Raw genomic sequence first — 15,000 nt, 5'->3', positions numbered from 1 at the left:
TGAGAGAAGCTTTCAAGAAGTTGACTGACATCACTAACAACATCCTGCTTGGACATCTGATATAACAGACGGTTAACTGGCTTCACTATTCGTCCTACCCGAGTCCTAACTGTGTGTACGGTGCTAGGCCCAGGAGAGGTGGGGAGCACACTACAAGTGTCATCAGTGTGGACTCCAGTGTGTGCGCGTGTGTCCCCTGTGTCAGTTGGAGAGCCGTGTAAGGAACCGTGTGTGAAACTCCTTTCCGTGTGTGTGTCTGTATGTAAGTTGCCTATATGCCCAGACTCACTCATACTCAGAACATCCTCAGGTGGGGCTTCTGCAGGAGGGCAGTCACCTGGACGGTCATCCACATCCACTGTTGTCAGGTTGTCAACCCACTCTTGAGTCCTGATACTAGCAGCGTTGTCTCCCGACATGGACCTCACTCCTTCTGCTTCACTGGAATCCGCCCCACTGGATGTCACGAAAGTGCAACTAGAGGTGCTATCCATTTCAATTGGCAAGAAGTTTACAGGCATCAGTAGGTTGCGGTGCACGACTCTCACTGCTCCTGTCTCGGGAGCCTGAATCTGATAGGTGTGTGTAGAGGGGTTGATGTCTACGACCGTGTAAATCGTGGACTCCCATCGGTCAGCCGTCTTCCGTTTCCCTCTCTCTCGTTTGTTTGACACCAGCACTCTGTCACCAACAGCAATCTGCTTCCCTTTTGCTCGTCGATTGTAAAGCTCAGCCTGACGATATTGCTCCTTATTGACATGTTCCTGAGCGATAGCCATGGCCTCTTGAAGATCTTTGGTCAGGGACACGACATAGTGATCGTAACTGCTGATTTCTGGATCACACAGGACATTCTTGAAAAGGATATCAACAGGCAGGCGCGGAACTCTACCATACATGAGGAAAAAGGGGGCATAGCCTGTGGTCTCATGCACTGTACAGTTGTACATGAAGGTGAGAGTCTGAAGGTGTCTTGGCCAATTCTGCTTAGCCTCAGGCGAGAGTGCACGTATCATGTTGCCCAATGTCCTGTTGAAACGCTCCACGCTACCATTGCCCATCGGGTGGTATGGCGTGGTCCGAGACTTTCTCACACCGGCCACCTTCAGTAGTTCACTGATCAGTTGGCTCTCAAATGAGGCGCCTTGGTCTGAGTGGATTCTCTCTGGAAATCCAAAGATGCAGAAGTACTTTTCCCAGAGTTGCTTTGCCACTTGTTTGGCTGACTGATCTCGACATGGAAAGGCCTGTGCTAGCCTGGTGAAGTGGTCTGTGACTACTAGCACATCGACAGACTTATTGTTCGAGTCCTCGGCTGACCAAAAGTCAATGCACACTATTTCTAGTGGTGAAGAGGTCTTTATACTCTCGAGGGGCGCTCTTCCATCGGGATCAGCTGACTTGCTGATGACGCACCTTGGGCACTTGCGGGCGTACTCCTTCACATCCTGGTCTATATGGGGCCAGAAGAATCTTTGGCGAGCTAGGCTGACGCTCCTGAACTGCCCCTGATGACCAGCATTGTCGTGAATGCCTTTCAGCACCTCAGGAAGGAATGATTCTGGAACAACAAACTGAAATCTCTTCCTGTGCGACTTTTGGTCCTTGGACACTCTATAGAGCACACCATTACGAGTGGTCAGTTTCTCCCAGTGCTTCAAGTATCTGATCACCATGACAGACTCCAGAGCCTTCTCTCTCCTGGAAGGGCGTCGGCCACGCTCCACAAAGTACAACACCCTGGACAGGACAGGATCGCTCAACTGTCCCTCACGCAGCTCTCTCTCTGAGAATGCAGGCAGGGGCTCTTCATCGGGTGGAACCAGCTGTGGGAGTTGCTGAAGGGCATTTACGGCTCGCACTCTGGCACTGGACTCCCATAGACTCCCATGTGTCTCAAGGATGGCTGAGACCTCCTCCCTGGAAAGTGGCTGTATTCTGGTATGCTCAGACGCACAAGACTCTGCCTCTCCAACACTGCCAAAGTTTGTTTGTGTGACATTCGATTGCCTGAAGGCCTCTTGGACAGAATCAGAGGAGACAGGCACTGCCCTTGAGACAAGTTCACTGTAGCGGTGGTGCAGTAGCTTTTGACCCAAAGCTGGACCCGCAAACGGTGGACGACTCAGTGCATCAGCTACCGTGTTCTTTGGGCCAGGGATGTATTTGATATCAAACGTGTAAGCGGCCAACTTCGCCACCCACCGCTGCTCGCAGGCATCAAGACGTGGTTTGGTCATAATGTGTGTCAGGGGGTTATTATCAGTCCAAACAGTGAATGTATGACCCTTCAGCCAATGGCTGAACTTTTCACATATGGACCACTTCAATGCAAGAAATTCGAGGCGATGAGCGGGGTACTTCCTTTGGGCTCGTGAGAGGGACTTACTGGCAAAAGCCACTGGCCGTGCCACACTGTCACCTTCTTGTACTTGGCCAAGCACAGCTCCTAGGCCATCCAGCGAAGCATCAGTGGACAATACAAAGGGGCGTGAGAAGTCTGGGTGTGCCAAGACAACAGAAGTCACCAAGGCTGTTTTCAGGTCCTCAAAAGCCTGTTGGTGATCTGGTGTCCAGTCCTTTGGTGTCAACTTCCTGGATGGCGCCTTGCGCCTCATGCATGGTCTGCCCTTCCGCTTCTGTTTCTGGCCAGCCAGGAGATCAAAAAGGGGCTTTGCTATGGTTGAGTAATTGTGAACAAAGTGCTGGTAGTAGTTCACCATGCCCAAAAAAGATCTGACACGGGACTGAGACGGAGTAGCTTTGTCAGGCTCCATCAAGTCTGCAGCAGTCATTTTGCTCACCGCCTCCACTTTTGCAGGGTCCGTAGACACACCGGACTCATCAATGATGTGCCCCAGAAACTTTACAGATCTCCTGAGCAGCCAGCACTTCTTTGGGGCCAGCTTCAAGTTGTGCAGGCGGAGACGACTGAACACCAGCTCCAGCCTCTCAAGAGCCAGTGCCTCAGTCGGGGCAAAGACCAGTAAGTCGTCCAAATAGCAAAGCAGGCTAAGAAAGTTCTGGTCACCGAATATGCTGGTCATCATCCTCATGAAACTGGCGGGGCTGTTACAGAGGCCCTGAGGAAGCCGGTTATACTCATACAGGCCCATGGGTGTCGTGAACGCAGAGTATTTACGGTCTTCTTCATGTAACGGCATATTGTAAAAGCCAGAGGTGAGATCCATTGTACTGAAGAATGCATTACCACCGAGGGCGGCCAAGCAATCAGCCTGATGTGGAAGGGGGTGCGCATCTTTCAATGTTCGTTTGTTGAGCCATCTGAAGTCTGTGCACACCCGCAGGTCACCGTTTTTCTTCCACACAAGGACAAGAGGCGAGGCAAACTCACTTGCAGACTTTCTTATTATTTCCTTTTCCTCCATCTCGTTGAGGACCTGGCGGAGCTTTTGGTATTCAGCTGGAGGCACACGGCGGTAGGGAAGGCGGAACGGCCTGTCGTCAGTAAGGCGAATACGGTGCACAAACTCCTTGGCCTCACCACAGTCCAGATGATATCGGGAGAACACATCTTCATACTTCATAACAAGATCAGCCAGCTTCATACGCCATTCTGTAGACACATCACACGACTCAATGTCCAGGTTGCCCAGGCCAATACATTCCAGTCTCTCCCGTACAGTCTCCACACTCGCCATCCGAGGTGACGCTTCATTAGGTCCAACAGCTGTGGCCTGGTGCATAGACTTAAGCTCTGGAACCTCCATGTCCTCCAGCGCTAGACAGGTGTGAACATCAGCGAGCTTTGCATTCCTCCGTAGCGTGACAGGACCATCTGAGGTGTTCAGGATCTTGAGGGGCACCCACCTGTCACCCCACAGAGGCGTTATGACTCTGGCAACCATAACACCCCTGGGAGCAGAGCGAGAGGACGTTGGCTCGGTCATGACAGTGCAGCCAGGAGATATCCTGACATTTTTTGGGAGAGTGCCCCACACAAGGAATTCACCGCCAGCCGGCAGTGTGACAGCTCTGTTGCACCTCACTGTGCCGATCTTGTCCGGCACCTCACCACAAGACCAGCGTTCCAGGCCAGCGAGAAGAGAGAGGAACTGTTCACGCTCTGGATCACCTGAAGCAGATGACGACACGGCCTTCCAGTAACTGGTGTCATTCTTGAACTGACGAATTAAATGTCTCAGAACATTGGACCCTATGATCAAGTCATCCTGTTGATTCTCCACAACGAAGGCGGGCACTGACACTCCACATCCATACACGACCATCTTGAGATTCACCACGGACTCAGGTTTCACACGTACGCCACCACATCCGACGAAGACCACCTCAGTCGCTTCCACACTGCTCATGTCAACAGCCCCAGAACTGACAAGTTTCTTTTGTGCCTCAGTACTCAGCGAGCAGGCCATAGAGCCACTGTCCATCATAGCACGAAGTGTTACTTTGTCTGAGACTACCACAGGAGTGTAAAATAGGCTATCACTGCCCCTGATCTTTTGTGTATTCTGGATGATGACAGTCTCTGAATCACTTGAAGTTTGAACATTTTTGTATAAAACAGCAGCATCATTAACATGGGAGTTATCTTCATGACCCATACGGCCCCCCTCGACGCACAGGTCATTTAGTTTCCCTGTACGTTGCTGTGGGGTGAGCGCCTAGTGGGGCATGTGCGTTGTGTATGGTCAGGTCTGAAGCATGTGAAGCAGAGGTGATCCCAACGGCAGTGGGACTCAGTGGTGTGGCTTACGTCATTGCAGACACGACAGTTCATTGCAGGCTGACTCCGGTTACGTACTCGCCCACCACCACCACCACGGCTTGGAGCGGGCCTCCGATCTCCAGACTGTGTTTTGTCCAGCAGCTCCCTGAGCATAGACATCATCTCTGTGAGCATAACAGTGCTATCTGGCTGTCGACTCTGCGGTGGTGTGGCTGGCAATGCAGGGGGTAAGGGAGGTCGCTGATACTGTGGCAATGAGGAGAGGGTCTGGGGTGGCTGCAGTTGGGCCAAGGGCGTATATGTCAGGTGAGCCTGGGGCCCTGGAGAGAGTGACAGCTGCTGGTCCTGATACAAGGCAGACGAGGGAGAGAGAGATGACACCCCCACAAGAGAGAGAGCTGGGGGGGAGAGAGGGTTAGCACTGCATATGTCTGTATCACAGGCATTGTGAATCTCTGTGTGTACCTCATGGCAAATCAGTGGTGACACATTAGTCTTTGGCAAATTCACTTTCACTGAAGACACCCGCTCCCTCTGGTATTCATCGACCCTCTCTTGTATCTCTGCTGGTGTCCATTCATGTATCTGCTTGCATTTGAACACAGAGGCAAACTCTGAATCTGGGCAGTGCTTCACAAACATTTTGGATATCTCTCCACCCATATCCCCAGCGGGTCTGCTCTGACGCTTCAGGCCCTCTTCAGCGACGTCCGCCGCTTTATTGAGCCGGATCCAGTAATCAACAGGGCTCTCTCTCTGACTGGGCAGAGTAGAGTAGAAGTCTTGGAGGGGCAGGCATGAAGATGTGTGACTAAAATACTGTGTCAGTATGCTGTATACAACATCAGGCGATGTATTAGCGGGGGGATTACTTCTAAGGCCAATTTTGACTACATCTCTGGCTTTCCCCATCAACCTCCCCATTACAACCTCTATCTGAGAAGTGACATCACATTGCTGTTTCTTTAAGTAGGATTTCATCAGGTCTATCCATTCAGTGACTGTGTATTTGTCAGTGCCATCACCCCTGAAAATGATGGGTTCCTTATCAGTACGCACAACTACATTAACAGGTGTGCCCCCACCCTGTGTGTCAGTAGCATTGTGTGAAGAATGTGGCGTGTCATCCGTACGCTCAGTGTTTGTGAGGCCAACCCCACCCGTAGCACCACTGGATGTAAGTTTAGCTGCAATAGATTCCCCTATCTGCGAGCCCAGTTGTGCTATCATATCAGAAAGCTGGTGCAATGTCACATCACCACCGCTGGGTGTCGAATGGTGTGGCCCACCCTGCGACCTCTGCTCTAAAGGCGATCCCACCAGGTATGTACCCAGCCCCGAATCCCTATTCCCAGCAGGCAACACAGGCGAAGCACCCATATCCATCCCGGCCACCCGGCCCACATGTGGATGTCTACTCACTGCACCCAAACCTCTCCCAAGAGGAAAGCATTTAAATTCTGACTCAACATTGGGGTCACTCATATTATCCATCATACAAGTAGCAGTCTTCAAGATAAGTAGAAAAAAAAAGATGGCAAATAAAAATATATGCAAAAAAATGCAAGTCAAATCATCAAAACAACAAAAATATTATGTTCAGAAAGCAGAACAGGTGACAGTAAATGGAGCGACTGTAGTCCCACACCTAACCTCGACCGGAATGATCGCACAGGCAGACAATCCCGTGCTCCACGAAGTCCACGCACCACCTCGGAAGGATCTGCATCAAGCTGATCTGTCTCGCGGCGTCACGGCACCAGTGTAACAGACCGCATTCGGCGGCAGGTCGAAGGCAAGGAAAGGCGACAAAGGTTGGCTCCAACTCGCATTTATTCTCCAGCGAAGTAAACTCTTTCTGGCTGTATGTGATCGTATAGTGAATTGTCAGCACGAGACATGGAGCCATTGTCTTTTACATACATATTATCATGGACAACATTCTACCATAACATTCCCTCATTAAACGGGACATTCCATTACAGTATTCCATTGGTGAGTAAATACACATTACGAGAACGACATCGAGTAGCAAAACAAAGCCTACCTGGTGAAACATTAAATGCGAACAACATCATGCAGCTGCGGTTGTACATTCATATCTGTACACAAAAGGATAAAGATACAGTTAGCTTACTGACCACGGATAACAAAGAATGCGTGGTTCAGACTAGCAGCGAACTGACTAGCAGGTTCATAGCGTGGTCAGAAATTATCATTTCAAAATACCTTTTCAATATTAATGCAAAATCATTTGCGATCTCATAATCATGTAGCAGTACTACTCTCAACAACATTTTTGATTGCAAACCTTAGTATGCACACATGTATAATATTGCATTTATGGATAAACACACGGAGCATTATACCACTGAACTTACCTCCAGCGAAGTAAACTCTTTCTGGCTGGAGGAAGCATAGTTCGTGTGCAAAGACCTGACCTACTGCAGCTGCAAGAATACACCACCAGGTGGCTGCAACTCGTATGATAAGGAGAACCAAATATTTATAGTGAAATTCACCAACTACATTTCTAACTCTGTTACATATAGCACGACTGATAATAGCAATAGCCTATTTGCATGATTATACTAGTTGTATTCACAACTAATAATTGACAACAACCACATAATAAAATGCCTCATTTCAGTCAGACTTAACTGTGCTCTGTTAGGAAGATCTCTGCAGAGGGTCATCATGGACCAAATGTATCATTATTAAAGACACAAAACTGGAACATACTTGATTAAAGCTTATGCAAGCAGGAAATGTGCCAAGGGAAACTATAGGCCTACTGACAATTTCTATATACTGCAACTATAATTGCTGGAAAACAGTAAATCATGTGGGCCAGAGATTTCAGACCAAATCACATACAACAAAAATGTCAATGAAAGTAGAAGAAATCAGTGAAAGTGAATTTGACTGAAATTATAGGCCTAATTTGTGGTCTCTGGCACCCGGGTTCAGGTTTGAGCGTCTGAGTACCAGCGATCTTGACACCAGTCAAGGAAGGAGAGACTGGAGAAGGTTGAATGAACCATCTAGCTATGAACTGTCTATTATATGATCACATGTGAACAACAGTAATGCGTCCAGATTCACTGTCACAATATAACCTAGCCAAAGAGTGTCTTAGTTGTAATGCCAATTGGAACGTCTCTGAACTAGTGTGACTTTTAGAAATAAATTACAATGTCACATTGGCCTATGAAACTAAAGATCTAAAGAAGATTGTTCATTCATAACAGTGTTATTCACTGCTGTATCCAGATAAATACCGGTACCTTGATTCAAATGTTTGATAGTTATAAAACATGTGCGTGTGGTGATTTGGACACTTCAGGGCCCTGTCCCGGATCCGTGATAAGGAGAGCGGGCAGTCAAGGAAAGGCTTCGCCGCATGCTGTCATTCATCACTGGGTAACATGAACACTTTTGAGCCGTTGCTCCTGAGTGAGCCCAATACACCGAACTACACATAAAACAACCCTATCGTTTCCGCTGAACTTGGATAATCATTTGCTGAAAGTGAGCACACTGTTTATACACGGGGAACGTCTGTGTATGCATTGGAAGAACATGACGCGCCACGGAGAACAACTCTTGGTATTTTCACTTGTAAACAAACTTCCAGCGTTCAAACGTAGCTCTACATTTTAACACAAGCACAACACACAACACAATGCCAAATAGTTTTCACGAGTTTTCGACATGAATCTGAATGTCACGCTCACTACGACGTGCTAAGAGAAACGTGCATCCTTGCAATGCAGCGGAGCAGCCAGAGGTTGGTCGTAGCGCGCCAGATGCGGGGGAAAGTTTTAAGCCATGCAACACATTCGCTCTAGAGTTGTGACTACTCCCGATATAGCCTAGTATACTACAGCCAAGGTAGTGAGTATACCCTCTTCAAAAGTACTGAAAGTATTGACATACCAGAGAAAAGTCCAAATTTCCAGAATGTCCTGCGTCAACTTTTGGCTTTAGCTGTTGAGAACGCTCGAGCCCATAAGCCCAAAAGTCTTCTCTCCTTTCGAATCGAATGAACAGGAACACGCGCCGTCTCCTTCAAAACATGTGATGACAAACAAACAACGCGACAGTATTCCGCCAAATGATGGGCTAATGATATGGTCACAGTTATAGGTCGCTAAAAAGTTTTAAATCCCTTGCCCCCGCTTCTCGCTGTGTATACTTCAGCCGGAGGTGGGGCTTTAGTAGGAGGGGGCTGAGGACTGCATCAATCACTTCAAGTTATTGCTTCTCATTGGAGAAGGATAGCCTCTTCTGGCTCGCGCGCTTGACCGTGGCCATGCAGGTCGCTGCTGCGGTGGAGGAGCACTGATTGTAATTGCTCTGCAATCAGTGCCCGTCAGTCCTTAATCTTTATTGCTTTAAAATGCACTTCTAGTTCCCTGTTCCCCAGTTTGTACTTTTGCCAGAGCCGTCTGAACACTCCTTCACCCCCCTTTTCATCACTTAGGGGCCTACAGCATCGGTTGTAGATAGAGCACACTGCTAAAGAAGTGACTTCGTATTGATTTTCTCCCAGGATGATGCTGATAACACACCACAATTAAAGAAATGCACTAAACTAAGGTTAAGCAATAATGCAATTATCATATTAGATGCTTTATAATTTATTGAAGCACGAAGTGATAAAGACACATGAAAGGAGCAAACATTTCTGTCATTTAACATATTTATGTCGATTAATTTTGGATATTCAGTATTCTATATCCTCTGGTTTATGCTGCAGCAATTTCATAGCCTACATTTCAGCATTTTATCTTTATGATTATGATGCAAAGATCTAAATCTTGTGCTATACCTAGGGAAGCCGACAAGGGGACAAAGGGGACAGTCGTCCCGGGCCCATGGAGAGAGGGGGCCCTGATGACTGCCCTAGACCTGGCTGGCAGTTGCTCTGGTTATACCATATGCCATATGTATTTGCCTATACAAAGGTTTTAACTTTATTATGAGGCTATTATTAGTATTGCTGTCATTGTTGTTGTAATAAATAATGTTTATTACAACTGCTCAGAGTGGGCTTGCAACTGTGATTTCAAACACTGTGTATCTGTAGCCTGCATGGGCTTGAATTTACACCAGAAAATAAGGCCGACTTTGTGGCAGATGCTTAACAGCAGGCCTCTTTTCTTTACACAACATTGGCCTGGTAATCAAAGAGTGTACAGTATATACACACAAGGGTAGGGATGCACCGATACCACTTTTTTGAAAACCGATACAAGTACGAGTACATTAATGTGTGTACTTGCCGATGGCGAGTACCGATACCGATACCTTTTACCACCAAAATACAATGAAAATAAATGCATGGCCTTGTTTTTTTTCCACCTGTGATATTGTTATTGTCCATTTCCATGTAGATTTAAATGTTAGTAAATGTATGAGGTAGCACTTTTTTTCCATGCTGCTTTCAAGTCCACAGAATGTGACAAGATTTTGCATTGTTTTGTGTATTAGCAGTATCGTTCCTGGTATCGGCAAGTACTTGACGAGTACGAGTACGAGTATAATGAGCAGTATCGGGTGCCGATACCGATGCCAGTATCGGTATCGGTGCATCCCTACACCAGGGTGGATTACTGTGCAGGCCTACCAGGCCCAGGCCCAGGGGCCCAAGAGTCAAGGGGGCCCTGAGACGTCAAGCCTCTATATTCCCTTTTTCACATTTCATTAAAATCACGCTGTACACGCTGTACACGCTGTACACGACTGTATTTTAAAATCACGCTGTACACGACTGTATTTTAAAATCACGCTGTACACGACTGTATTTTAAAATCACGCTGTACACGACTGTATTTTAAAATCACGCTGTACACGACTGTATTTTAAAATCACGCTGTACACGACTGTATTTTAAAATCACGCTGTACACGACTGTATTTTAAAATCACGCTGTAGGCGACTGTATTTTCAAATGTTCTCAGGGGACATATACCCTCGGACCCCCCAACAACATGGGCTCTAATATCCTTGACTCTTTTTGTGCACTAGCAACATCCATGGAGCTGGGCTGGGCCTTTCTTGTTTTCTTGCCCAGGGGCCCATGCAGTCATAATCTACACAGAGAGACATTTGCCCTTGTCTATAGTGAAGACAGGGCTCTACATTAACATCAACCAACCAGCCAAATGCTGGAGAGATCTCAGTTTGGCAGGCAGAAAAGACCAACTAGCCACTAATTAGTCACTAACTACTAGCCACTTCTTTGACCCATTACTGAGTGTCAGTTTGGCTGGTAAGATCAATATCTACTAGCAATTTTGACTGGTGGTGAAAAAGTTAATTAGGAGCCCCGAGCATATAGCGTATCCCCGAGCAGTGCGCTGCTCACAGCTAGTTGCTTGTTGCTTTTTCGAGTGCATGAGGTCAGCTGTGTCTTCCTGACTATAAAGAGGATGACAACAACAGAGCAGAGCTCCACTCGGCCGCCAGCCAGCCACACCTTGGGCAGGGCGCACACACACACGCGCGCGCGCACGCACGCACGCATGCACGCACACACACGCACACACATGCACGCATGCACACACACACACACTCACACACACACACACACACACACACACACACACACACACACACACATGCATGCACACACACACACACACACACACACACACAGTATGCATGCACACACACACACACACACATGCATGCACACACACACACACACACAGACACACACTTCAACCCACTTGCAGATCACATTTACACCTAACGGAACGAGGCACGGAATAAACTGTACTAAACGCATGCAAAGACAAACGCGCGCACAAACGCACGCACACACACACACACACATACACACACACGATTAATTTAAAAAGATTGGCACAGCACGATGACATGACAGTGTTTCATCTTTATCTGTAGTCTGCGGTAGGGCTTCATGCTCAAGGCCTCCTAACCGCCTCCAGTGTCTCCATACATAGCCTTGGAGATGTACAGTACAGTCACAACCAGGCAGGCAAAGTAGGCAATTGCCTAGGGCCCCCACGTGAAAAGAGGGCCCCATGGTAAGGACTGGTTATGTACTTATGTATTCAAATACATGCAATGACAACTTCGTGAGTGAGGCGAAACCTCCCTAAAATACTGCCATCAAAATATCTGTCTCGAGGGGAACACTCCCCATTATAGTTAAAAGAGGAGAGGGGGCCCCAAGTCTCTCTTTGCCCAGGGCCCCCAAATACCTTGAAACGGGCCTGGAGATGTACAGTACAGTACAGGACTGCTGAGCAAGGCTGGACAAGCATTGTGACATACAGGACAATTACTCGGTGGATCACTGATCTTATTTGCATCATTTGCATGTGGTGGACTGCTGATGATTTTGGCCTGACCTTATCCAAAAAGCCAAGTTCAGATGCAAACCCTCTAACTCCATTTTTGAAGACCTACACTTCTATATTTTTAGAGAACCCTGTTGTTGGTTTGGTTTACATTCATGTACTTGATAACACATATCAATAGTTATATTACATAAATAAAATAAAAAAAATATGCAATTTTGATAGCTTTGTATTTAATAAAAATGCATTAAGATTTTTTTCTGAAAAGGCACTTAGGGGGTTTTGCATCTGAACTCTTCGTATATCAGCTGTACAGGAGCTCTGACCATGGTTGACCATTGGCCATGTGGCAAACGGGATATTTACTCGGTGGACCGCTGATGATGGGGCAGTCATGGTTCTATGGTACTTAGAGCGCTGGCCTTTAAACCAAAGGGTTTCCGGGTTCAAATCCCATCCTTACCAAGTGTAATGTAATGTAATGTAATGAGTTTTTCCAGAGCCTATCCTCAAAGGTACAGTATGTCAGCCCTGATGCTGCTACAGCAGGCCCATCCCAAACTGTCAAATATAGGGGTGATTTAAGGTAAATTGAGCCACTTTTTATTTTATTACCTCCGCCAGGAGGTTATGTGATCGCCCGATTTCTGTGTTATCATGTCTGTCCGTCTGTCCATCTGTCCGTCTGTTGCTCTGTTCGTTCGCTGCTATTTCGTGGCCGAGGTGAATTGAGCAATGACAGGGCGCGCCTGTGAGGTGGATTGATGGACAGTGACCACACAGCCAGAATGTATTACGCGCGGATGTGCTGTGCATACATGGCTGCGTAGCCAATAGCACACCAAATGATATATAATAGCCGATATCATGCCGACAATATGGCACACGTCGCAGAGTTTATTGTTCTCCGAGTGTTTGCCCTGTCAAACAAATCAGCGTTCGCGGAGTTAATTGCTCTCCGACTGTTTCCCTGAAGTTTACGAAGGTTGGAGTTAACAACGGCAAACAGTGTTTAACAGTCAACAGACAGCGCCAAGGAGGGGAAGGTACCCAGTTATCTACATGAAAGGTTAACCCTAAAGCGACCGACTGGGGTCATTTATGACCCCGGGCACATATTTTCATACACCATTTCTGCAATTTTCATCAGAAGAACTTGTCCTTCTAGGAGTTTGTCAATACATATGTTGCGCATGTTGTGAATGATTTTTGTGAGATTTGGACCATCTATGTGGGATTTATAATCAAAACACCTCTGGGGTCATTTATGACCCCAAGAGGATCCATGAGATACTCAACATTATAATGTCCATTGTTGTTGTAATTTTCAAACTCTGCTTTTTGTATTTTGTGTCTTGGGGCAGGCCATGGTCAGCAGACCTAAAATATTCATAATATAAACATTTATAGTATAAAATATAACATATTATATAAATAAATAGGGCACCCCTGCGATAGCCAACGAAGCATATTGTGAGGGCACCCAGGTAGCATTTCCTCTGTTATTGCTCCATATTTGTTGATATCATGGCACAGTGGTCCTAGACACACGATTAGAATATGAAATGGAAGTCATCCTGATGAACAAAGAGGGAGGAAACAAGTCATCAGTGTAGAAATCAATGGCGTTTTTAGAATTTTCCTTATTATATGACTATACAAAGGCTGAAGCATCAGTTGAATCATTTCTTTGCTCTAATACATATGGAAGACACCTTTTCACAGCTACAATGTCCAGAAAAAGTTTCAGAGAAATGTTTACTGTGCACAAGGTTATATGATTGAGACATGGTTTTGTCTATGTAAATTACCATATTCTCTGATCTTGTGATTTCATGAACCCATAAATACCTTAGTACCTTAAAGTTTTATTGCAAGAATATCATCTATGGGCCTAATGGATAGAATTTAGCTTGGTTTCCCAAAGTTTCACTTTGAGCAATTTCCATAATTAGCATAAATATACTGTATTATTACGGTAAGACTACTACAAGTGAATAGGCTAAAAAATTAAAATGATAGCTATCACCATGAAACTTTCTCAGATGATTACTGATGATAAGAGAAGAAAAAAATGTATTGGATGTTTTTTGTATTTTGATGTTTACATATGCAAATGAGGGCATACATCATATTTAGCATATACGTATGTAAGTTTGACTAATTTTTAGCAAAACAATAAAATGTTCAAGTCAGTGTTAATTTCGTCAACCATGACTAAGACTAAAATATTTCGTCAAAGCCCTTTTTTGATTTTCGTCATTTAGACTAAGACTAAGACTAAATTGGGAAGGCAATGACTAAAATATGACTAAAACTAAAATTGATTTTCGTCATTGTGACTAAGACTAAGACTAAATTTAAAAAAACTGACTAAATTAACACTGGTGTTAAATACAATAGAGAAAAAGCGAAGCAGTGTTTCATTCTGCACAGTGTGATACATGCTAAAAAGAGAAGCAGTGTGCGGAGAAGGTTTATTCTGTCCAGTCAATGATATATGTTAAAAAGAGAAGCAGTGTGTGGAGAAGTTCTATTATGTACAGTGTTGACTAAAATGACTAAAATTACTAAAATTGCCTAAGACTAAAATTGATTTTCGTCATTTAGACAAAGACTAAGACTAAATTGGGAAGGCAATGACTAAAATATGACTAAGACTAAAATTGATTTTCGTCATTGTGACTAAGACTACGACTAAATCAAAAAAAGCTGACAAAATTAACACTGGTTCAAATTCACATTTTTTTGCTTTAGATGAGGGACAAGTATGTACAAGATGTAAATAAATTTGAATGAACCCCAAAAAATAATTTATAGGGTGGTATTTCTATATAAACTCATTGGGGTCATAAATGACCCCGCTCGGTCAGATTAGTCGCAAAAACAGGCCGGTCGCTTGAGGGTTAAATAAAGTTGTGTGGCGACAGTCACCTCAAAGCCAAACAGAATGCACTG

The 15,000-nt window shown here is 45.7% G+C and overlaps 1 protein-coding gene across 1 annotated transcript in view; it reads right to left on the bottom strand.

Annotated features, from left to right (window-relative positions):
• Window positions 1-8,934, bottom strand: part of tgfbr3 (transforming growth factor, beta receptor III) — a 306,528-nt gene extending 297,594 nt beyond the window's left edge. Inside the window, exon 1 of the mRNA XM_063200533.1 lies at window positions 8,648-8,934. The gene's annotated coding sequence lies outside the window, so the exon portion shown is untranslated. The remainder of the gene's footprint in view (window positions 1-8,647) is intronic.
• Between the last annotated feature and the right edge of the window lie 6,066 nt (window positions 8,935-15,000).

This window comes from Engraulis encrasicolus, chromosome 6, assembly GCF_034702125.1.
Source record: "Engraulis encrasicolus isolate BLACKSEA-1 chromosome 6, IST_EnEncr_1.0, whole genome shotgun sequence".
Classification (NCBI taxonomy): domain Eukaryota; kingdom Metazoa; phylum Chordata; class Actinopteri; order Clupeiformes; family Engraulidae; genus Engraulis; species Engraulis encrasicolus.
This window is presented reverse-complemented; position numbering and strand designations above follow the sequence as displayed.